The 23,693-nt window shown below is 41.6% G+C and overlaps 1 pseudogene; it reads right to left on the reverse strand.

Annotated features, from left to right (window-relative positions):
- Positions 1 to 6,057: 6,057 nt before the first annotated feature.
- LOC101410659 (acyl-coenzyme A synthetase ACSM1, mitochondrial-like) overlaps positions 6,058 to 23,693 on the reverse strand; it is a 67,679-nt pseudogene continuing 50,043 nt past the window's right edge.

Genomic DNA, 23,693 nt, shown 5'->3' on the forward strand with positions numbered 1-23,693 from the left:
GCCCAATATATTGTCAGGTTCCATTAACAGTAAAATGGGATATAGTGATGGGTTTAGAGGTTAGGTATAGAATACATACTGATTTAGAAAAATTAAAGTAAAAAGAAATTGGGGTATCAAGAAATTAAAAATATTAGAAAGCTTTGTTTTTGATGTTTTGCCTTCTATCACTGCAATAAGTGTTGCCCTGTATGCACATTGGCAAGGCAACTTCTCCCATCTCTTTCTCAGGTCAAAATGTTAGATTAAAAAATATAAGAGGTTCCCAGGGAAATTTTTGATTACTGATTCAATCTCTTTACTAGCAATTGGTTTCTTAATATTTTCTATTACTTTTTGAGTCAGTGTAGGTAATTTGCACATTTCTGGGAGTTTGTCCATTTCACCTAGCTTATCTAATTTATCGGCAAACAGTTTTTGATAGTATCCTTGTATAGTACCTTTTATTTCAGCTCGGTCAGTAGTAATGTCTCCCTTTTCATTTGTGATTTTCATCATTTATATCCTCTTTCTTTTGTTCTTTGTCATCTAGATAAAGGTTTGTCAATTTTATTGATCTTTTCAAAAAAAGAAATTGTGATTTTGTTGATTCCCTCTATTTTTTTTTTCTCTTTCATATATCTCCACTGTAATCTTTGCTATTTCATTCCTTCTGCTCACTTTAGGGTTAGTTTTTTTCTTTTGTATTAGTTCTTCAAGTTTTGAGGTTAGGTCTCTGTGATGGTTAGGGTAATTTTGGTCAAGCAAGCACTGGGCTAATTTAATACAAGGACATTTATGAGCTTTAGTCATCAGTGAGTTTACTGTATAGATGGCTGATTATATCTTCAATCAACCAGGGAGATTGCCATCAGCAATGAGTAACAATTTATCCAATCAGTTGAATGTCTTAAAAGGGGAAGTGATTTAAACATTCACAGATAATTTCCCAGCTCATCTTTGGACAGTTAACCTCTCCCAGAAACTTATCAAAGACCTTCATTGGACTTTCATCAGAGTCCCTGGTTTGCAGCCTGTCTGTGGAAACTGGACTTGTGCATCCCCACAGTCATGTGGGAGACTCTTACAAAATCTCATACTATTTACAGATACCTCCTGTTGATTATGTTCCCTAGAGAACCCTAATAGTCTCTGATTTGAATTCTTTCTTCTTTTTTAATGTAAGCACTTAGAGATATAATTTCATCTCAGCAATGACTTTGCTGTGTCCCATAAATTTTGGTATGTTGTACTATCATTTTCATTTGCCTTAAGATATACCTTAATTTCACTTCTGATTTCCTCTTTAATCCATTGATATAAGAGTATGTTTTTTAATTACCACACATTTGTGAATTTTCCATTTCTACTTCTGTTACTGTTTTCTAGCTTCACTCCATTGTGGTCAGAGCATATATATTATATGATTTCAATATTTTTAATTTATTGAGATTTGTTTTGTGACCCAACATATGCTATATCTTGGAAATGATCCATGTACCTGTGAGAAGAATGTGTATTTTTTGTTGTTGTTGGGTGAAGTGTTCTATATATGTCTGTAAGATCTATTTGTTTTAGTGTATCATTCAAGTCCTGTACTTCTTTATTGATCTTCTGACTAGATGTTTTACTCATTACTGAGAGTGGTGTGTTCAAGTCTCCTACTATTAATGTAGAACTGTCAAGTTCTACCTTTAAGTCTGTCAGCATTTGATTCATATATTTGGGGTTTGCTGTTAGCTGCATACCTAATTGTTACATCTTCCTGTTGAACTGTCCCCTTGATTAGTATATAATGACCATCTTTGTCCCTCATAGCTGTTCTGACTCAAAGTCTGTTTTACCCAATATTAACATATCCCCCCCAACTCTCTTTTGTTTACTAATTCCATGGTATATTTTTTCCATCCTTTCACCCTCAACCTACTTATAATTTTGAATTTAAGGTGAATCTCTTACAGACAGCATATAATTTGATCATGCTTTTTATCCATTTTGCCAGTTTCTGCTTTTTGACTGGAGAGTTTAATCCATTTACATTTAAAGTTACTATTAATAATATAGGACTTTCTTCTGCCATTTTGCTATTTAACCTCCATAAGTCTTATAGTATTGTCACTCATTTCTGTTAATACCGACTGTGGTAGCTTGAGACTATAAATTTCAAAAAGAGAATATATTTGTAATCTGGTCTGTTCCTCTGGGTATGATATATTTTGATAGTATTAGATTCAATTGAGATGTCTTTGATTAAATTATGTTAAGATTAGGGCTTTGATTTGACCACCTCAGTAGAGTAATAACTCAGTTTAAGTTCCTTTCCTCTTGATGGACTATATAAATGGGCACTCACTCAAGAAGATACACAGAAGATAGACAGAAGACGAAAGAGAAAATTTTGTCAGTTTCGATCCTGGGACCCTGCATAGAGCAGAGGCATTCACCTGATAGTTTGCAATTGAAGAGCCCAGAGCCCTGAGCAGCTGAGAAGGCCCAGAAAGAAATGAGCTCTCCAGCCTACAGCTGAGGTCAGGAAGAAGCTGGGCCCATGGAGCTTTAAGAGGAAGAGGAAGACTGAACCCTCACAGAGATCAACAATCAACTTGCTTCAACACGTGGCAACAGTGTTGGCAAAAGTACCTTGAGTTGGACTCTTTAGGGCAAAGTACCTTGAGTTGGACTCTTTAGAGCCTTGTAAATATAAGCTTTTACCCCAAATAAATACCCTTTATAAAAGTAAAAGATTTCTGGTACTTTGCATCAGCACCCCTTTGGGTGTGAATTATTTGTTACAAATTATGAATGAATATCATAAAAATCTTACTACTAACTATAGTCCTACCTTAAATTTAGTGTATTTGCCCTGCCAACCTACCCTATTATTATTTTTAAAATATACTTTTATGACGGAAGATTTAAACTTACAAAACAATCATGCACATGTGCAGAATCCCCAAACAACACCCCTCCATCAACATACCACCCTGTGGTGGAACATTTGTTACAGATTTTGAGATAATATCATCAAATTATTATTAGGTCCACAGCGTACATTTTTGGCACACTTTTTCCACACTCCCCCATTATCAACTCAGTACATCTTTGGCATAGGTGAATGAATATTACATTATTATTCTTAACAACAGATCAGAGGTCACTCCAGTTGTACTTTTCCCATACATCTTCATATTCCCACCACCCTGCAGTAGCCATGTACATCTGCTTTAGCTCACAAAGAACCCTCTTGCATCTGTACCATCACCCACAATTCACATCCACCTCTGGGTTTACTGTGCTATTATTCAGGCCCTAGATTATTCTCTAACTTTCTGTTAACAGTCATTTACATCCCTAGACCACCATTTTCAGGCATATTCCCATTTATAAACCAGTTGTTAATCATTATAATGTGTTACCATCAACTCCATCCATTTAACACCTTTACAGTAATGTTAATTAATACTTCTGCATATATTAAACATTAGTAGTCCATCTCAGTCCTCCTCTTATCTTCTGTAAGAATCCACCACATAACACCAAGTCTTGATATTTTCGTATATTTTCTTCTAGAAGCTTTATGGTTCTTGCTTTTGTATTTAGGTTTTTTTTATCCAATTTGAGGGATTTTTTAAAATAAGGTGTGAGATAGGGGTCCTCTTTCTTTCTTTTGGCTTTGGATATCCACTTCTCTCAGCACCATTTGTTGAACGGACTGTTCTGCCCAGGCTGGGTGGGCTTGACAGGCTAGTCAAAAATCAACAAACAAACAAACAAACAAAAACCCCACCCTGCTGTGATCACATAAGGATACCCAATGGACATCAAGATTAGATACAATCTGGGTACTTCTCAGATTAATATCCATTTTGCTTTCATTCAATACTAACACAAAATATCAAAGGAAGTAACACCTTATACTGAAATCAAGAGTATATTGGTGCAATTATATTACAGATTTTGATGCAACTTCTCTGTGGATAAAGTAAAGACTTCCAAGAAAAATCCTGACAGTTTATAAAGCTGCATGCTTATTCTGTCTATCCCCTTGCTTTCAACAATGAAAGTCATTTTAGAAATGTGTTTGATTAATGTAAAAATTGTGCACTTAGGATGAATATACTTTCCAAATGTGAAAAACAAAAAAGGAAAGATATGGAAAAGGGAGAAATCACTGGATAAAACTATCAATGTTACAGGAAATAGGCATATCAAAAAATAAGGAAATTATAAACATAATTTACCTTTGAGGTGGAGGTAAAATATTGAATTAAATGCCTTCTGCATTAAATTTTTGAGACAATATTTATTTTCAATGAATGCATCTGATTTCCAGCCACAACTGTAAATCTTATATATACTGATTAATACTGTAGAAATTTCATCTTAAGTGGTTTTAAGCAACATGCAGTATCAATAATTGATAGTAAAAAAAATAAAAAATGGATTCATGAAATATTACCAGTGCAATTTATCTGAAATTGGAAGTAGGCTTGATAACTTTTCTTAAAAAAATAAAGGCCCAGAGTGTTTTGTGACAGACATTCCAGTAAGATGAAATTAATTAAAAATGATTTCAGATAGTTAAATATGGCAATTCTCTCAACTGAAAATGAGATAAGGTAAGAAATATACTTTTAAATATTACTGATGAGTGTGCTTATGTTCAAGTCAGAAAGGTTGCATTGTAACAAAACCTGGTTTAGGAATAAGTTAAATATTTAAACTTAAAACAATGTTGTGAGTTTGAGAACCTACTCTTTACTCTTCTAGTAGTTTCCTACTTAAAAACTACTCAGAAAAAACCACCACAACATTAAAACAATGTTCTGTAACTTATGTATGTAGGATGTATAGAATGTGTTTTAATTATTAAAGAAACAGAAAATAAAAAAAATAAAAAATAAAAAAAATAAATAAATAAAAAGAAAAAACCTGTATACAGAGCTGCATCCTCCCCTTCCCTGGGGTCCAAGAAGTCTCATGTCTCTGACTCATTCCCTGGAAGGTCCCATCATTTTGGGGATCAGTTCCCACTGGTTTCCCTTTCTGTGAATTTGTGTCCAGACTTGCCCCCAGAAACAATCCTGAACAAGTAAAAAGACGACATGTCCGTGATTCTGAGGCGCAAGCCCCTCGATCGTGTACGTATTTAATAAAATTAGTCCTGTAAATTATTAAACAAAAAAGTCAACCGTAAAACAGTTGGAAACGGTCCAGAAGGTGGAAGGTTCTGTGATCCCTGTTTAAGTAAAGTGTTTCAAGAGGAGCCGCGGGAAAGTGCCCTCAGCCCTCGGGGCCTGACAAAGCGACTTTTCTTTTTTTTTTTTTCTTTTTTTCTTTTTTCTTTTTTGTCAATTACCATCTGTTTTTTTTTTTTATTCTTTTTTTAAAAAAATATTACATTCAAAAAATATGAAGTCCCATTCAACCCCCCTGCACCCACCCCCCACTCCCCCCCATAGCAACGCTCTCTCCCATCATCATGACACATCCATTGTACCTGGTAAGTACATCTCTGGGCATCGCTGCACCCCATAGTCAATGGTCCACATCATAGCCCACAGTCTCCCACATTCTATCCAGTGAGCCCTGCGGGGATCTACAATGTCCCGTAATTGTCCGTGAAGCACCACCCAGGACAACTCCAAGTCCTGAAAATGCCTCCCCATCTCATCTCTTCCTCCCACTCCCTACCCCCAGCAGCCACCATGGCCACTTTCTCCACACCAATGTCACATTTTCTTTAATTACTAATCACAATAGTTCGTGAATAGAATATCAGTAAGTCCACTCTAATCCATATTCAATTCCTCCATCCTGTGGACCTTGGAATGGTTGTGTCCATTCCACATCTATGTCAAGAGGGGGCTTAGATTCCACATGGATACTGGATGCAATCCTCCTGCTTTCAGTTGTAGGCACTCTAGGCTCCATGGTGTGGTGGTTGACCTTCTTCAACTCCATGTTAGCTGAGTGGGGTAAGTCCAATAAATCAGAGTGTAGGAGCTGAAGTCTGTTGAGGCTCAGGGCCTGGCTATCATATTGTCAGTCCAGAGATTCAAATCCCCTAAATATATCTTAAACTCCAACACCAACTATAAAGCGACTTTTCAATCCACTATCCATGCGCACCAACTTGGTCCAGAGGTGCGGCCGCACCTCCACAGAGGCAGGTCCCGCAGGAACAAGGCACTGGATCCACCTGTGGCCTCCGCGGATGACTCTGACCCCCCCTCCCCCGCGGTGCCAGCGGCCAGAACCGGCAAGTGCGGACGCCCTCCGCCGCCGCGCCCCCTGGCGGCCGACCTGGGAATCGCTCAAACTCTCAACGCCCAGGTCTCTCTCTGCCCGCGGCGCTGCAGGTGCCCTGCTCAGGGCAAGCCTGCTTGCTGGGCTGCCCCTTGCCTGTGAACAGCGCCGGGAAAACAAGGAAATCTGCATGCATTTTAATCATTAGCCCTCTCCCCCCCTTTAGCAGGATGGAATGCCAGGATAGACTTCAGATTTCCACAGAAAAGAAGTGCTGTCACCAAAACCCACGAGACACAAGCGACCTGCTTCTGCCACCAGATTCTCCATCAGAGCTACAAACTCTTCGACAGAGGACTTCAGTACAGCTTGGAATTCGACCGTCCTGGATAAATTACTCTCCAACCTTGACTGCAATCAGTAACCTCCAGCAGTGAAGATGAAAGTAGAAAATCTGGCTTGTCCCGATTTGGGAACTGTTTATCCAAGGAATGTCGAGGGACTCGTTCTCTATCTGAAATCAAAGAACTTCAGCTGCTGTGCCTGAATGTTATCAGAAGGGAAACTGAATTGTGCTTTTTCACGTTTAACATACCCACTGAAAAATTAGGATGTAAAGGAGAAAGTTACCTTCAGGATTCCCTGTAATTTGCTCCTCTAGCCCCAGAAAGCAATCTGGCCTCACACTTCTGGATCAGCTGGAAACTAGCTGAAACCAAAATAATGGGATAATATTAGCAATATGTTGTACATCGTGAGATACAAAAGGTATTTATTGTTTTTTTTTCCCCTCTGTGTGGTCTTCAGTGCTTTCTTTATATATAATTTTTTTCAGTTTTCCCCCTTTGTTCATGCCCTGTAAGCAGGGCATGACCAAAGATGTTTCCAATCTCTCATTCACTACTAAATGTCACTCATATTTTATTGTTGATTTCATGGGTTGGCTGAAGTTTGAGATTCTCCTGATCTCATTTGACACACTGGTTTGTATCATTTGTAGAGTTACTGGCTGTGTAGTTGCATTTAAGTGTTGAGAGATCAGATAACGGCTGAGGAATATTATGATTAAGAAGATAACAAGTGCCCCTATGTTTACATCTCTGAACTAAGGTCCCCATGAACCACAACTCAGACCAATCAGATTCAGGAGGTGTGTCAACTGATTTGGCTGCTTCCCTAGCACGGGCTTCTGCTGCCACTACCTCTTGGTGAACTTCCTTTTGACTGTTTTTTACAAATACACAGCACTGGGTGCCCACCAGTGCACACACACCTCCTTGGGAAATCAGAATATAGTCTAATGCCAGTTGATTTTGTAGAGTCATTTTTGGAGTTCTGTTTCTTCATCAGCTAGTGACCTGATTGCTTGCCCTAGGTGGGCAATAGATTTTTCTAACTCTAAAACTACCTTTTCCAATAATCTTATGGTGTATCTTCCAACATAGGAGGTTGCTCCAGTGACAAGGAATTATACCAAAACAGAACACCCTGTGAGTGTAGCCTGAGTTAATGGGTTTTTCTAGGATCCATTTAGAGCTGTATCTCATCTGGCAATATCTCTTCATTCTAGAGTATGAGAAAATGCCACAAGAGCCCTTATTTGTCTAATTTTCTCCTTTGGAAGTATATCATAAATAGTCATTTGGGGAACAGCATAAGCTATGTAACTGGAAACAACCCAGTTTATGGAGAGTACTATAAGGGAATGGGATACTGGCTTGTTGAGCTAATTGGGTATAAATTCCAAAATGAGGGCCATAATCATCATGTTCATCATCCTCTGATATCTTGGTGCCACTTAACCAACAATTTCCCTTGTCTGATCCTTCAGCCACCAGAAATTTGTGCCTTAAGTGGAATAACTATTTATGTTATTAAAACCATGGAGAAAAATGTGTCTCTAAAGGAAATCTGGTTCCCACAGTCTACTCCTGACTCATGAAAGCCAAAGGAGTCTTGTCATATAGAAATTGAACATTGCCTATGCACTGTGCCATTGTTATCTGCCTGGTTTCTAGTAAAACAGCACATTCCTTGGGTTAAAGAGGGCACATTTTAATTCCAGTCTCAGGCACTCTTTAGTCACAGCCCAGAGTCATTCTGAAAAGGAGATCTAGCTGACTGGGTATGATGTTTCCTGACAGAGCAAAGTCTACAAGTGGAAGGGGTGGTTATTAAAGGACTACCTATTTTGACACTAGTGGAGGATGGGCACAGTCCCAGTAGTTACTTTTGTTCAAGGAAGGGGAATTGGGTAAATAGAAGATAAAAGAAAGTCATGGCAAAGGTAGGGTATTGTTGGGGATGGAGATTGGGCATTGTGAGGGGAATAGGCTGAGTAACAGAATGCTAGGCAGATGACTGAAAATAAGAGACAGGGAATAAAGAAATCCAGGAGGGGAAGCGAACATTGCTCAACTAATAGAGTGTCCATCTACCATACAGAGGGTCCAGAGTTCAATCCCCAGGATCTCCAGACCCATGTGGTAAACTCGTCCATGTGCAGTGCTGCTGCATGCAAGAAGTGCCATGCAATGCAGGCGTGCCCCCACATAGGGGTGCCCCATGAACATGGAGTGCATCCTGTAAGGAGAGCTGCCCTGCCTGAAAAAAGCACAACCCACCTAGGTGTGGCACCACACACATGCAGAGCTGGTGCAGCAAGATGATGCAACAAAAAAGACAGTTTCCCAGTGCCACCAGATAATTTAAGCGGATGCAGAAGAACACATAGAAAATGGACATGGAGAGCAGACAACACAGGGGAAGGGGAGAGAAATAAATAAAATAAATCTTTTAAAAAATCCAGGAGGGTCTTGATCTATAATCTTGGACATGACCTGCTTGTGTAAAAGCTGTCTACCTCATTGCTGTATGCTTCTAGAATCCTCCTTTCAATTTCAGTTTGAGGCCTGAAATGGCAGCAAACTTCCAAGTTCTTGGATCATGTTTCAGTTGTGACATGTGGAGCCAGGGACCAATTCCCTGTAGTTTTATTGCTGTAGTGATGGTCAATAAGACTTGATAAGGTTCTCTCCATCTAGGTCCTAAAACAGTCTTTTGTCAATGTCTCTTCCAGTATACCAGTTCTCCAGGTTGAAGGTCATATATAATCTACTGTGGAGAAACCTTGGGAAAGGAGCCTGGATTTCTGAATGGTGGAGTTGGGTAGATGCTATTAGTCCCTTACAGTAATTAGCAATTTCAGATTGTAATAGATTGGGGTCTGGTAGAGCAGGAGAAATAATGAGCTTCATGTGTATTACCATTATGACTTCAAAGGGGACCTGCTGGTGTTCTCTCAAGAGTCTAGGTTTTATGGTCATCAAGGTTAAGAGAAGAACCTTAGGCCAAGGCAGAGAGAGATTCATATAAATTAGCCAATTTACATTTTAAGATAGCATTCGGTCTTTTTACCTTTCCTGATGATTGAGGGTGTTAGAGACAGTGTAGCTTTTGGCTGATTGGTGAGACCTTATAAGGTTACCTGATTACATTTACAGTAAAGTGGGTGCCACTATCATTTGAGAGCATAACAGGAATTTCATAGTAGTTGTTTTTGTTTTGTTTTGTTTTTTGTTTTTAGCTGCTATGAGAGCAGTAGCCTTGTGACAAAGAAAGGTCTCTATCCATCCAGATATAGACATATGATAACAAGGACATGTTCACATCCCATAGACAGGGGGAGCTGCATAAAGTCCATTTAAAGATGTTCAAAAGGGCCCTGTTACTGGACATTTTTGGCCCAGCCCCAGCTGTACCCTTTTACCAGGATTATTAATTGACAGGTGGAACATGATTCATATACTTGCCTTGCTTCTCAAGTAAAGTCTGTTTGTTCTTGTTTTTTTTTTTTTTTTTTTTTTGCTGAGGTTGATGCTCTCACCTGTAATTGATTCAAGCACTTTCAGGGAAGCATCGTAGTAAAACAATGCAGGAGACAAGGAAATGTGGTTGTTTCTGGGTCACATAACATTTTTAAAGAATAGCTAAAATGATGACCAACACCATGTTGTGATCTAATATCAGGCAGATCAGTATTAGGACACCTCATGGACAGTGAGGACATTGTCAAAGCTCTAGGATATATGATTTCTGAAATATTTCATTCATAACGTTTTCCCATATGAATTTACCCAACAGAATGTTAGAAAATCCTCTTTAATTTGACAGTTTCCATGCAACTCATGACATATCAAATAAAACTCTTTCTAGCATTTCTCTTTATATAAGGTGAAAGAACAAATCCTTTGTGATTTTCTAGGGACCCTTTGGATAACCCCAGAGGCAGACTAAAATAAAAAAGATATTTGGGGCTTGACTTTGAGAAGGCAAAATGCCAAAATTTGTCAGGAGGTTTGAACAATTGGTTAAATCAGATAATATGTCACTGGTAAACCATAGTTGGTTCCCTATTTAACCAAAGTGACAAAAAATTTTTTTCAAAGTAAATGTAGGAGGTAACATGAGTGTAAGCAAAAACAAAACCTTAATTGTTTTAAAAGTGAGGTGACTTCTCTTAATAAGGTCAAATGTAAAGCACAGAATCTTTGCCTTCTGGGAAGATTACTCAAATGGCTAAGAAGTTCTACAACTTATTATCAACAGCTGACCACTAACCCAAGAAAATTTCATCATTTTAACAAACAGAAAACCAAATTCTAGTTTGGACAAATATACTCTTTGATATGAACAATTTTATAAATAAACCTACAAATCTTAGGACTATGACAATGTTCATTTCCACCACCTTCCACTGTTTCCACATCCTTTCAGATTTTGTCCTACACTTTTCTGTTTCTCATTCTGCAACAACCAGTCAACTTTGTCTTTTCATTTTTTACTTTAGGACTCAATTTAGGACAAAAAAAAAAAGTTTTTCCTTAACAAAAGCACATCATGCCTTACATATTTAAGTTCCCAAAAAGATATCGGAAATTGTCTTCAAACTGACATCCTAAAAATGTGCAGACTTTTGAAATAAAGTTTATTGGAGTAATAGCTCAACTTGGTGGGTTCCAGGGCTGCCTGGGCATCCCATAGGCCCCAGGGGTTTGAGTGTGTGTCAGTCTAGGTGTCTGAATCTGAGTGTGTATGTGTGTCCCTGGGCATGTCTCTGTATGTTTCGGTTGTGTAATCTGCCTGCATTTCTGTGTGTCTGAGTTGTGTTTGTGAGTGTGTGAGATTCGTATCTGGGAGGGTATTGATTATGTGTGTGTGCTTTCCCATGCGGCTATGTTTAGGTATCTCTGGGTGTGTATGTGTGTCTGCATGTTGCCAGTGAATGTGTGTCAGTTGTGCATATCTGTGTGTCTGTACCTATCTGTGTGTGTGTGTCTGTGTGTGCTCCTGCTAAAGTGCCTGTGTTTTGTATCTTTGCACGTGAATTTGCCCCTTTGGGAATTCCTGTGTGTATGTGTGTGCCCACTGTGTGTGTCTGCCCTGCGGAGTGTTTCTGGAGCCCTGAGTGTGTGTACCTGTGTGTGCGTGTGTTTCCATCAGGGTGTCTCTGTCCTGCTGCATGTGGGTCTGGGTGTGCATTCATGGGTCCCATACCAGTGTGCCCAGGTATGTCTGGGGGTGATTGTGCATCCAGGTGCATCTCTGTCTGACACAGGATAAAGGTTTCCATCGAAGTCTACTCCCCCCACCCCCACCAAGCTGAATTGCCTCTTCTGCCACAGAAAAGGCTAATGCCATTGGTTTACTAGGCTTCTAGCCAGCAGCCTTAGCAGACTTGTGGCAGTCAAGCCTGAGTCAGACCTGATCCACCTGCCCAGCTCACCTTCCTGGGGTACTCATATGGGGCTGCTACTGACTTCATGTATTGCTGCAGCTCCTTGGTGAGCTGGTCCTGGTCATGGGACAGGAACGGTGGAGTCAGGACAATACATGCCACCACCTGCAGGACAGGAGTGGAGCCTCAGGGTGAGGGCCAATAATTTATATATTTATGAAAAAGTAAATGTTATTGAATGACCAGAGCAGCAAGTTGATACTGAACCATAAAGTGGCTAAGGGCATTGTGGCTTTGGAAAAGAGTAGGACCAGCTTTAAACCCAATTTCCATTCCATACCTTGCAAAGTTACTTAATCTGTCTTAACCTCAGTTCCTTCTCAGTGAAATGGGGACAATAAAATTTCTTCTCTCGCAGTGTTTCTGTAAGAGACTCCATGAAATGATGCATGTAAGATGTCTGATTAGTTTCAACTTAAATTTTATTCCTCTCATGATTATATCACCATCATTCTTACTATTACTGTATGTATGGTTTTGTGTCTGGGACCTGGTGGATGTTTGATATATGTTGGTAGCTTATTATTATAAGGGTCTTGTATATAGTAGGCACTCAATAAATACTTGTTGACTCAATACATGCATTCTCCACAGTCAGATAGCTTACATTTCCTTTCTGACCCCTGCACTTATTAGCTGTGTGATTAGAGCAACTGCTTAATCTCTTTATTCATCTGTGCTCTTATCTGTAAATAGAGTATATGTTTTTAAAATTGGATTGTTTGCCTGCTAGTTTAAAAGAAAAGGGTAGGAAAAGAGTCGTTATATCATTCGGTTGTGGTGAGGGTTAACTGCGTTGACACATAGCAAGCACTCATTAAATATTAGCTGTCATCCTCCTCTTAATCAAAAGCATTTCAGGGTGACAGGTGAGGTCACAGTGCCCCCTCCCGCCCACTCGTGTAAGTGCACACACCCACTTTGCCCTCCCTCTACTCCAGGTCCTAGGCTGGAAGTTTCACCTGCTCTTGGTCAAGGTGGCCTCCCTGTCCTCTTGGTCACCTCCCCCCTAATGGGGTCCGGGCTGCTGCTGACGGCTGACTTAGCCACTGTTGGATGCTCCGCCAGGGCGTCCTCCACCTCTGCCGGCCGGATGCGGAACCTGAAGATCAATTGTTCTTTCCTTCCCGGGAGCTGAGGCAGAGCTAGAGTTGGGGTGACTTGGGCCCCAAATCTTGTACTCTGGGGGTCACATCTTCCAGAGACCCGGGACTTGGCTGTCGTGGGCCTGAGATGGAAGACGTTCTGTGCTAGGAAATACCACGGCTCAATGCTTCCCAGGGCTCCTGCCATCACCACCTCCAATGCTTTGTCCTCTCAAAGTCCTGGTGTTCGGCTCAAGCAGCTTCCACCAGCATGAAATTCCCTGGAAGTCTCAAACTTCATCTAAAATATTTGTGCAAATTCTGCATCCTATTCCCCACTATATCAGCGTTTATTATAGAAACTTTTAAAAATTCAATTTCCAAGAGATATTGTTGCACAGAAATGTCCTTTTAAAAAAAATCCTGGAGTCAGACAACCTCCATTCAAGTCTAGGCTTTGCCCTGTATTCTCTATGAGACTATGCAAAAATTTTTATTGCTCTGTGACTCAGTTTCCTGATCTGCAAAATGGGGGAAATGATAGCATCTATCTTATAATATTGAGGATGGATTAAGTGAGTTAAAGATACAAAGACTTTATCTAGTAGGTACTCCATATATGTTAGCTATTACTTTGTTTCTGTTGTGACATCTTGCACCCTATTTGAGGAGCACAAGATAAAATAAGCTCCCCAACCAATGGGGACCCAAGAACAACCTCCTTTCCCATATCCACCGCTTAAATTACCTGATGTCTTATTACAAGTCTGGCTCTCTTTTCAGTCCCTCTGGGTCCTTATTTTGCTTGATTCTTCTGGACACAGGTTGGGGGAGGTGCACAAGAAAGAGGACCCCTTGGTCAGGGCCCCCTTACATGCTTCTCTGCATGGAATTAGGCTGAGGGTCCCCTCATCAGTCCCGTTGGCATGACTTGGCAGGTGATATCCTATCAGACACGTGTGAGTGACACCCGCTGGTCCAAGGCTTGCCACACCTACCCAGAGGCATTGATGATGTCATCACTCCTCCCCAGCAACCAGAAGTAGCCCTCTGCATCCATACCTGCTTTGTCCCCGGTGTTGTAAAAGTCCCCACACTCCACTTTGGCTGTCTTCTTGGGGTCACCTTGCAAAGATAAGAGCACCCCTGCTGAAGGGGGTCAGTGTAGAGATGACGAGCCTGGCCCTGGAGCTCAGGTCTGGTCTCCACTCCTGCCTCTAGCTCCTTTTGCTACTTGGGCAAGTTTTGTTATCCTTCCAAATCTATTTACTTCCCAGGTAAGCACTCAATGCAGGTTACTGCTCAAGCAGTAGAAGTTATAAAGCTAATTCTCATGATTGTCGAAAAATAATTCACTTGTACATGGCACACCACTAACATTTTCAAGAGAACAGGAACCCTGCTTATTTTATCCACTGCTCTAAGCTCAGCACATATAGAGTTCTGGCATGTGAGTGGTCTCAGTAAACATTTGCTGAATGAATTTTCTTCTCCAAACACTGTCTCATTGATTTTCACAGAAATTCTATGAGGCTGGCCTTTTCTTTCTATTAGAGAAGTTGTGAGTTTGCAGAACCATCATGCATAAAATACAGGATTCCCATATACCACCCTACTAGTGACACCTTGCTTTGGCATGATACCTTTGTCACAGTTGATGAAAGCACATTTTAAAAATAACTCTACTATTAAATATAGTCTTCTAAAAAAATGCTCCTAAAAATAAATAGCCTAGGGTTTTACTTAAGGGTTAGACTGGTATTTTTTAAAAAGTAAAACTTTAAATTTTGAAATAACTGTAGATTTACATGTAGTAATAGGAAACTACAATAAGAGCCCATGTACCTTTTACCTTCTTTCCTCCAATATTAACATGTTGAAAAATATTTCAACATCACAACATAGTGGCATGGAATAGTCCACCAGTTATTCAAATATGTCCATCTTATTCATGCTCATTTGTGTGTGTGTATATTTAGCCCCGCAAAATTGTATCACATGCATATCTTGTTTCCCCCACTATGGCCAAGAATCAGACCAGTTCCAACATCACAAAAATCTCTGGTATTGATCTTTTATAACCACACCCATTATTCCCTTATTCTCTATCCCTTCACCCCCCATCCCCTTCCCTAGCCCCTGGTAATAAGTAATCCTTTCTCCATCTCTATAATTGTGTCATTTCAAGAATATTATATAAATGGAATCATCCAAGATTTGTGATTGGCCACTTTTAGCTCAGCATGATTCTCTGGAGTTTCATCCAGATTGCTACACATATCTAAATGCACATACCATAGTTTGTTTAACCATTCACCTGTTGAAGGACAGCTGGGTTGTTTCCATTTGGGTGTTATAATGATGAATAAATAGGTATTTTTATAGCCCACTTTAAAGAAGAGGAAACAGATGCTCAGAGAGACACAAGAGCTTGCTCAAAGTCACCCAGCTGACCAAATCAAGGGTTGGAATTTGGAGTAAATCTCTCTCCACAGCCTATGCACATGACTATTAAGCTATTTCTTGTCTTCATTCCTTAGGCAAAAGATGACATTGTTTAACAGGTACATGAAAAAACATTTTAACAACATTTAATCACATTCCTTTTGGTATTCTCTTCCAATTCTTCTGATTATATAGAAGAGACTCTGAAAAATTTACTCATCTCCCTTTGTTTCCCCAGGAAGAGGGTAGGTTTCAGAATAAGAGATTTTGGCAGGAAAAATTTAACTAGAATTTAAGAAAATTGTTTTGTTTGTATCACTCTTATGGTGATACATGACTTGAAATTTTGTCAAGTGATACTGTTTCCCATGTAGGGTCATCAGGTAAACTTTTCTTTTTTACAAGTGTTTCCAAGTGAAATAGATGATCTAAAGAGAAAGCTAAGGTAAATAGTAATAAGGATGGCTATGGATAGAGAAAAAAAAATAGTGGAGGTGGATGCGAATGACTGAAATTTAGGAAACATCACACCAAGTGTCCAGCAATGCACCCCCTGATGTGCCCCTGGAACTGCTGTGCAGTTCATTGGGCTGCTTTTTGATACCATTGGTCCCCTGGAAGGAACTTTCTTGATGCCAAGCATGGCAGGTTGGGCATCAGAGTGGAACCTGGAAGTTGGCCTTAAATATCTGCCTCTTTCTCTCAGAGCCTAGATTTCTTGAAGGTTGAGCCTCAGGGCCCCAGAGAAGCTTCCTGGAGGGAAATGTATCTCATCTCCCTCATAGAGTTGGTCAGACTTGACAAAGGTACTCAAGTGAGTGCTTTTAAAAAATACCATTGCTGTGGACTATCCCAGTTCAATTTCACTAGAACCTCTGAGGATGGACCCAAGCAGCTATGCATTTTTTGGTTTTGTTGTTTTAAGCTCCTTGAATATTGTCACTGTACAGTCAGGGTTGAGCATCACTGGTCCTGTACACATTTCTCTGTATTTTATTTTCCCTTTGATTCAAGCTTAAAGTTGTGCTCCTGAGATTGAAGGCTAGGACCTGCATGTTTGCCTTTGGGCAATGGTGTCACTAGAGGAGCAGTGCCCCCTTGAGGCCATGTTGACAGTGACATCAAGATCAGACATCTCAATAGATGGTGCACCAGTAACCATGACTTTGGAGAAAGGGGATGGCTTTAAAGGTCTGATCACCCTTCCATGTTCATTCTTGGAAGCAAAGAATTTCCCCTTTAGGACTACTACAAACTCAGGAAGGCTAAGGTTTGTTTTGATGACAAGTTTCAGCAGGTTTCTTTAGAGCTTGTCACAGTTTCCTATGATCCCTGGGTTTCTTCCCCCAAAGTGAAGAGTGAGGGCTTTGGGCTCAAAAGTCATGGATTTGACTCCTATGCTGGACCTGCCATTTGTATGATATTGGAAGTCTCACAATGCTTCCATGCAGAAGTTTCTTCCTCTGTAAAGTGGGGATAACACTCATGGAGGATCAGTGAGGTTAGTGACTGGTCCACACCCTGTGATTGCTAAGAGAGATGATTTGTACTGGAACCCAATCTACTTGACTTAGAAACAGGAGTTCCTTGGTACCCAAGTCTGTTGGGTCTGAAGCCAGTCTTTCTCCTCCTTAGCTGGCTCATAAGCACCAGATGGGTTGGAGCAAGAAGGGATGCGGGGATGAATGGAAAACTTTGGGGGTAGGGACGTGTCCATCAAAACAGCTTCACTGAGTTGGAGCGATGCAGAAGTCATGGGATATTTGCTTTAGTTTGGAGGCAGTGGCTTGGAGGCATGGCTTGGTCCAGTTATTGTCCTCTTAAATAGCTAATGTCTGGGAAACTCTAAGTCTGATTAGCCCATAATTGGAGAGAGGAGGGGATCTGTCACCTCAGGTCATAATGCTAGACTATTCTGTCTCTCCCCAACCCTGGAGCCACTGACAGGGAAACAATGACTCTGCCATTTGTGTGGCTTGCAGAGTGCCTGCTGCCTCCAAACACATTTCCTCCTATCTTCTGTGAAAGTGTCCAGATACCATAAATATGCCAGCCATCCTGTGTTGTGCCAAGGTCTCTATCAGAAAACACTTTAGGATTCCACAAACTTCACCTCTCAGGCTCCAGAGGTCTGAACCAAAGAAAGTAGGAAGGAGAAGCAGAATGGAGTCACTTTTACTTAGAGCTCCTTCACCAGCACATGCACATGTGCCCATATGGACACACCCACACAAGCCCCTGTCCCAGATGTGTGACCCAGCTTCCCAAGTAGTGTCCTGTTTCCTCCTGCAAAGGGAGGGAGGATCATAAGTCAAGTCCATGGCTGTGTTTTGCCATCTTGGTGTAGCCTGTGGTCCACTGGTGAAGAAGATGGCCATTGGGTCCATGGTTTTTTACTTAATACAGGTGTGTTCTGGGGATGCTGATCTGCAAAGGGATTTAAGACAAAAGAAGAGAAATCACATTAGCTGATTTTACATCTAGGAAATCAAAGTGTTAGAGGTTTGCAATAATTGAGCTGTAGCTCAGTTTCCCCTGAAATGCATTGGGAAAAGGCAAACCCCCTCCCCCATGCCTGAGGGCATGGCACTTTCCCACAGGTTAAACAAAGAAATCACATAGAGACAAGTATAAAGGAAGATAGAGATCTTCACCCTCTGCATATCAGAGGGAGATGGAGATCTTTACTACATCTACCTGCATATCAGAGGGAGAGGGAGATGGAAACCTTCACTATTTACAAACACTTTAAATCCCTACAGATCAAAGGAAACATCCACTCCTGCAGCATTCAGGGAAAATTTTCATCTCTAGGGCTTCCTATTGGTCCCTGCACCTTACTCTGCACCCTAATCCCCTTCCCATGAACTAATATTTCCCCATCTATTGATGTACTGCATAAATTCACATCTGCACTTTCCACAAGGGGGCTGTGGTGGGGGTCTGAAGTCTTCTTCAGGCCCCCTCTGTTGGAAGAGTTTCTCAATAAATACATTTTCTGCCTGTCGTCATTCAGTCTCAGTGTCCCAGTGAATGCCATTTTTCTCCAACAAAAAGGAAGGAACATGAAGTTTCCAGTCAGGAAACTGGAAATTTGCAATACTGGAGGCAAAACTGGCTCTTCTGGTCTTTGGCATCATAATGACCTTATGGGTGATTTTGACAAGTTGATAACCATTTCTTCATTTCAAAAATGGGGAAACACAGGGGTGTTGTTTGATTTAACAAACACTTCCGTGCCTCTTACTGTGTTCCAGACAATGTACTGAGATGGATCCTATGCTTATGGTTCAGATTTTGCAGATGAAAAAGCAGAGGCTCACTGAGGTTTGAAAACTTGCCTAAAAACACAGCTAGCAATTGGCAGAGCCAGGATTCAAACCCAGGCAGTCTGACCCACACTATATGCATTTAACCACACTGCTAAGCTTGTTTGATACACTAATTTTACAGGAATTTAATGGTAATCTTGGTGTTATAGACCAGCGATATTCACCAGACTCAGACTTTTAATAAAGTTCTAATTGAGTGCTTTATTAGCTGCATGGCAACTGCTTCATCCTACACAGAGGAGAGAGCAACCCTGAGTCTAAGGGAAGAGGTGTTTTTATAGCCTTTCAGGAGGGGGGGTTTACTAGCAAGCAAGCAAGCAAGCAGGCACAGAAGTGGAACACTGCAGTTAGCTGACGGTAGCGTATCTATTTTTTTCTTTTTTAAAAGCCCTTTTTTGTGAGCAGCCCCATGTTATTTATTGGTACTCTTCTTGGAAGCAGCCCTAAGCCCTAAGTTATTTATTGGCACTCTTCTTGGGAGCAGCCTAAGCCCTAAGTTATTTATTTATCTGAAGGCACTTGCAATTCCTATTTCCTAATGTAGTTCTATTCCTATTTCCCTAATGTGGCCTTACCCTTACAATGGAAGATGGGCAAAGAGTGAGGGAGAGAAAGAGTGGATGATATATATCTTATATATTTCTTATTATATATTATATAAGACATGCATATATACATCATTCCATATGATATGTTTCTGTCCTGGTGTGAGCTTGAGATGGAGGGCAGTCTGCCTTGATTTTTAGGAGCTTCTCCTAGACTGAGACTTATACAGGCTATGGTGGGGGCTGTTCATCTCTTTATAGATAACCAGAGCTGTGTGTTTCAGATGGTGAGAGCTGTCTTGTCTACAACAAGACCACATGGGATGGTTCTAAATGTAAGCTAGCTACTTTATATGGTGTTCAATCAAAGAAATTACAAACAACCCCAATGCTGTGTCTATTGGTCTTCCTGAGAAAGGATACCATGTGGACTCTGGGAGATTTAAGACATTTTTCAAGAACATTCTTGATTTTAACTGTTTTCACTTCATCTCTGACTTTAGACTCTTGCATAAGATGTGACTTTGCTAAAACATTTGCTTTTGGGTTTGAAGAAAAGAGTTTTAAAAACAGGTGTTACTTCAAGGAAACAAGCCCCACTGGGTGGAATGTGGGAGAGTGTGGGCTATGATGTGGGCCACTGACCATGAGGTGCAGCAGTGCTCAGAGATGTATTCACCTAATGCAATGAATGTCTCATGATGATGGAGGAGATTGTTGTTATGGGGAGAGGAGTGGGGTGAGGGAGTGGAGGGTATATGGGGACCTCATACTTTTTTAATGTGATATTAAAAAAATAAAGACAAAAAAAGGAAGAAAACAAGCCCATTATGATTTACATGTGTAATGTGAAAACTGCTGGAACATTTACAGAATTCGAGTTTTGGAGGTGGAAAGGGCCTTTTCTTTCTCTAATATTTCCCTAACTTTGTCCCTGTACCCAAAGGCAGAGAAGAATAAACACTTGCCACTCTGCCCCTGAAGGTTTCAAGATGCACCAAAGCTGCCTGCAAGCTGTGGCCTCAGTTTTTCTTGAAGTCTCAAGTTTCATCTTAAAAATTCATTTGAATCTTTCACTCAAATTCTTAATATATTTATTTTCTATAAAATTAATGTTTAGAGTATCCACCTACAAGGAAGATGTAACATAACAACCTTAGCACAGCCCAGGAGTGTGTACATTTTAATAAGAGGAACATAGAAGTTCAACTTCTTATTTTACAGATAAAGCAACTGAGACCAAGAGAGGGGAAGGAACTAGCCAAGGGCCACACAGCAAGTCAGTGACAGCTGGGAAGAGATAGTTTCTGACCTCCAGCCTGATGACCATCTCACCACTCACCCCTGGCTTCCCAGTCATTGAGATCAGATGGCTTTCATCCACCTTTCTGCAGAGAGCACAATCAACAGGCCAGAAATTCACTTAATCAGTGATGGAAAATTCTGCCCCCCTTTATGCCTGTGGTCAGATACCAGGGGCTTGACTTTTAGAGCAGGGCATTCAGAAGCCACAGAGTCCACCTCTGGGGCCAGAGTGTCTATAGGTCAGAACACCTTTGGCCTTAGATGCTAGGAGTTGATAGAGAATGTCCCTGGCCCTCATCTGGGTGGTCCCTAGCATGAAGGTGATCCCTGGGGATGAGAAAGGAATTGTTCATTTCCTGGTTATCTTCCATAGCTTTGGGTTTGAAACCTGGAGTGACTGCACAGAAATCTTGTAAGTGCTTGCACTGCAAAATGTTCTTTATGAACCAAAAGCACCAGCATCACCTAGGAGCTTGTTAGAAATGCAGAATCCCAGGCCTCATTCCAAACCTGCTGAAGTGAAATCTTCATTTGAACCAGATCCCAAAATGATTCTGATGCACCTTACAGTTGGAAAGCTCTGTCATAACCTTTTCTACCATAGATGTATCCCAACAGAAGACAGACAGGTGGCTCCTACTTTACACAACCTTCAGCAGGCCTAAGAAAATAGCTATGAGTAGGGCAGTACACCCCACATCAGGACTAGCTGCCTCTCTGCCCTTGGAATTCCTCTTCTCACTTTCCTCTCTTCAGTCCCTTAGTGCCATCTTGAATCTCCTCTCCTCTCTTCATTCCTCATTAGGAGTTAAGTAGTAACCACATTAACATTTGAACTTTCCCTCTATTTCTACCACCAACAATTAGATTAGATCTTCAGATGCCCCATTGGACTCTAGCCTCTCAACTTGATGCCCTGTCCTGAATTTTCCTGCAATCCCACCTTCTGTATTATTGTCTGGTTAATTTCTATGAAGAACTGATTTTTTTTCCCTCCACACTTCTTCCCTGCATTAACACATGTGTCCTCTCTCCAGGAAAACACAAAGCTCCCCATTCCAATATTCAATCACTGCCCACTCTCCATGTTTCTCTCCCACAATTCCTACTTTTTATTTCAAAAGGACAATCCTTCATAGATGTTCTTCCTGACTCTAGGCCTTTCTGTGTGCTGTGACTGTGGTTGGAATGCTTTCCTTTGTTACTGCTCCTTCTAAATTCTCATTAACCCAAAGGGCTTAACTCAAGTCTTGGTTAGCCCATGGGCTGTCTCTTAGTTCTACAGAAGACATGGTTCTTTCCCCCATCCTCCCTCTTCCTTTGCTACTTGCGGTCACCCCTCGGGCTGAAGTGTGGTTTGCTGGCCTGGCAGGGGAGCGGCCGCGGTAGGCCTAATTCCGCTGCCCCCATAATAGGGTGGTTGGTCGGGCCCACCGCCACCCCTGAAGGAAGCTCGGCATGGGCGCAGAGTGCCCTCGGGTCTCCCCTTCTCGGCAGCCATGCTTCCGTGGCCACCCCTCCTCCCAGATGGCGCCACCCGATGCCTTGTGGGGCGGCACCCTTCTTCTTCCTTCTCCCTGCGCGGGCGCAGGATTCCAGTCTGCCCTTTTCCCCTCCCCCGACAGCAGCAACAGCCAGGTGTGGGTGGAAAAATCCAGCCCGCCCTTTTCCCCTCCCCCGACAGCAGCAACAGCCAGGTGAGGGCGGAAAAATCCAGCCCGCCCTTTTCCCCTCCCCCGACAGCAGCAACAGCCAGGCATGGGCGGAAAAATCCAGTCTGCCCTCCACCCCAGCAACAGCAGCCACCAATCCCTAAACCCTGCCCCTTCCCCCAGCAACAGCGACAGCCAATCTCTAACCACCACCCCTCCCCCGTCCAGTACCGCCCACTGACCTTTCGCCGGCAACCAATCAGAACAGGGCGTGGCTTCGACCAATCAGCCTTCCCCAGCCCCTATAAAACTGTTGCCTCTCCCTCAGTAAAGTGGACTTGCGTGTTTACCTTGTCTCCGCGGTAGTTCTTCTGCCGTGCGCCCTCCAGTCCTGAGAGCCCCCGACAAGGGCCTGGCCTCCCTTGTCCCCAGTTCGTCGCCTGCTTCTCCGGGCGACCCCTTCGTCGCCGGTTTTGCCGGGCGACCCCGTCAGCCGAACCGCGCAACCCCTTGTGAGACCGATCCCTCGTCTGCTGCCGGACCGACCCCTCATCCCAGGCGGGACCGACCCCTCGTCCCAAGCGGGACCGACCCCTCGTCCAGAGCTGGACCGACCCCTCGTCCGCAGCCAGACCCCACCTCTACCGACCGAGCAAGCCGCCGCAGCTACTAATTTTTTATTTGACATGATCTTGCCAAATTAATAAACTATTTTAAGTGTGAGAGAATATGAGTATGAGAGAGACAGAGATAGAGAATATGAGCAACAGAGAGCTTGAGTTGTGAGCATGCAAGATGGAATGGTAGAATAAGAGAAGTTATTCAAAAAAGAATCCATGAGTCCCATACTGAATCTAAATTCAGTAGACAATAGATAGGCAGAAGAGACAGGTTAATAGATACTTAAAAAGTAGAAAGCAAGCTCCTCTTTAAAGAAGAATTCTAAGTAGTTAAATATGGAGAGGATGATAAAGATAGAAAATCACTGTTTAAAACCACCATTATAGTATTCAATTCAGTCAGGAATCTTCAATGGATATTAAAACTATTGGGTGAAAGGCAGTTGTGGAATACGGTATGCACAGTTTCATAAACATTACATTCAGATTAGTTATTACTTGCAATGGGCAAAAGAAGGCTTTACAAAGGATAAGTATGGCCAATACTACCTTACTCAAGTGATCAAATGAGATCACTGATGATGAAACAAACTAACTTCCTACACCCCATGATGTGATGCACTGAGAAAGTAGGACAATACACTTGTAGTGCTCTAGCATTGTAACCTAAATGTAATCATGAGG

This window comes from Dasypus novemcinctus, chromosome 25, assembly GCF_030445035.2.
Source record: "Dasypus novemcinctus isolate mDasNov1 chromosome 25, mDasNov1.1.hap2, whole genome shotgun sequence".
NCBI lineage: Eukaryota > Metazoa > Chordata > Mammalia > Cingulata > Dasypodidae > Dasypus > Dasypus novemcinctus.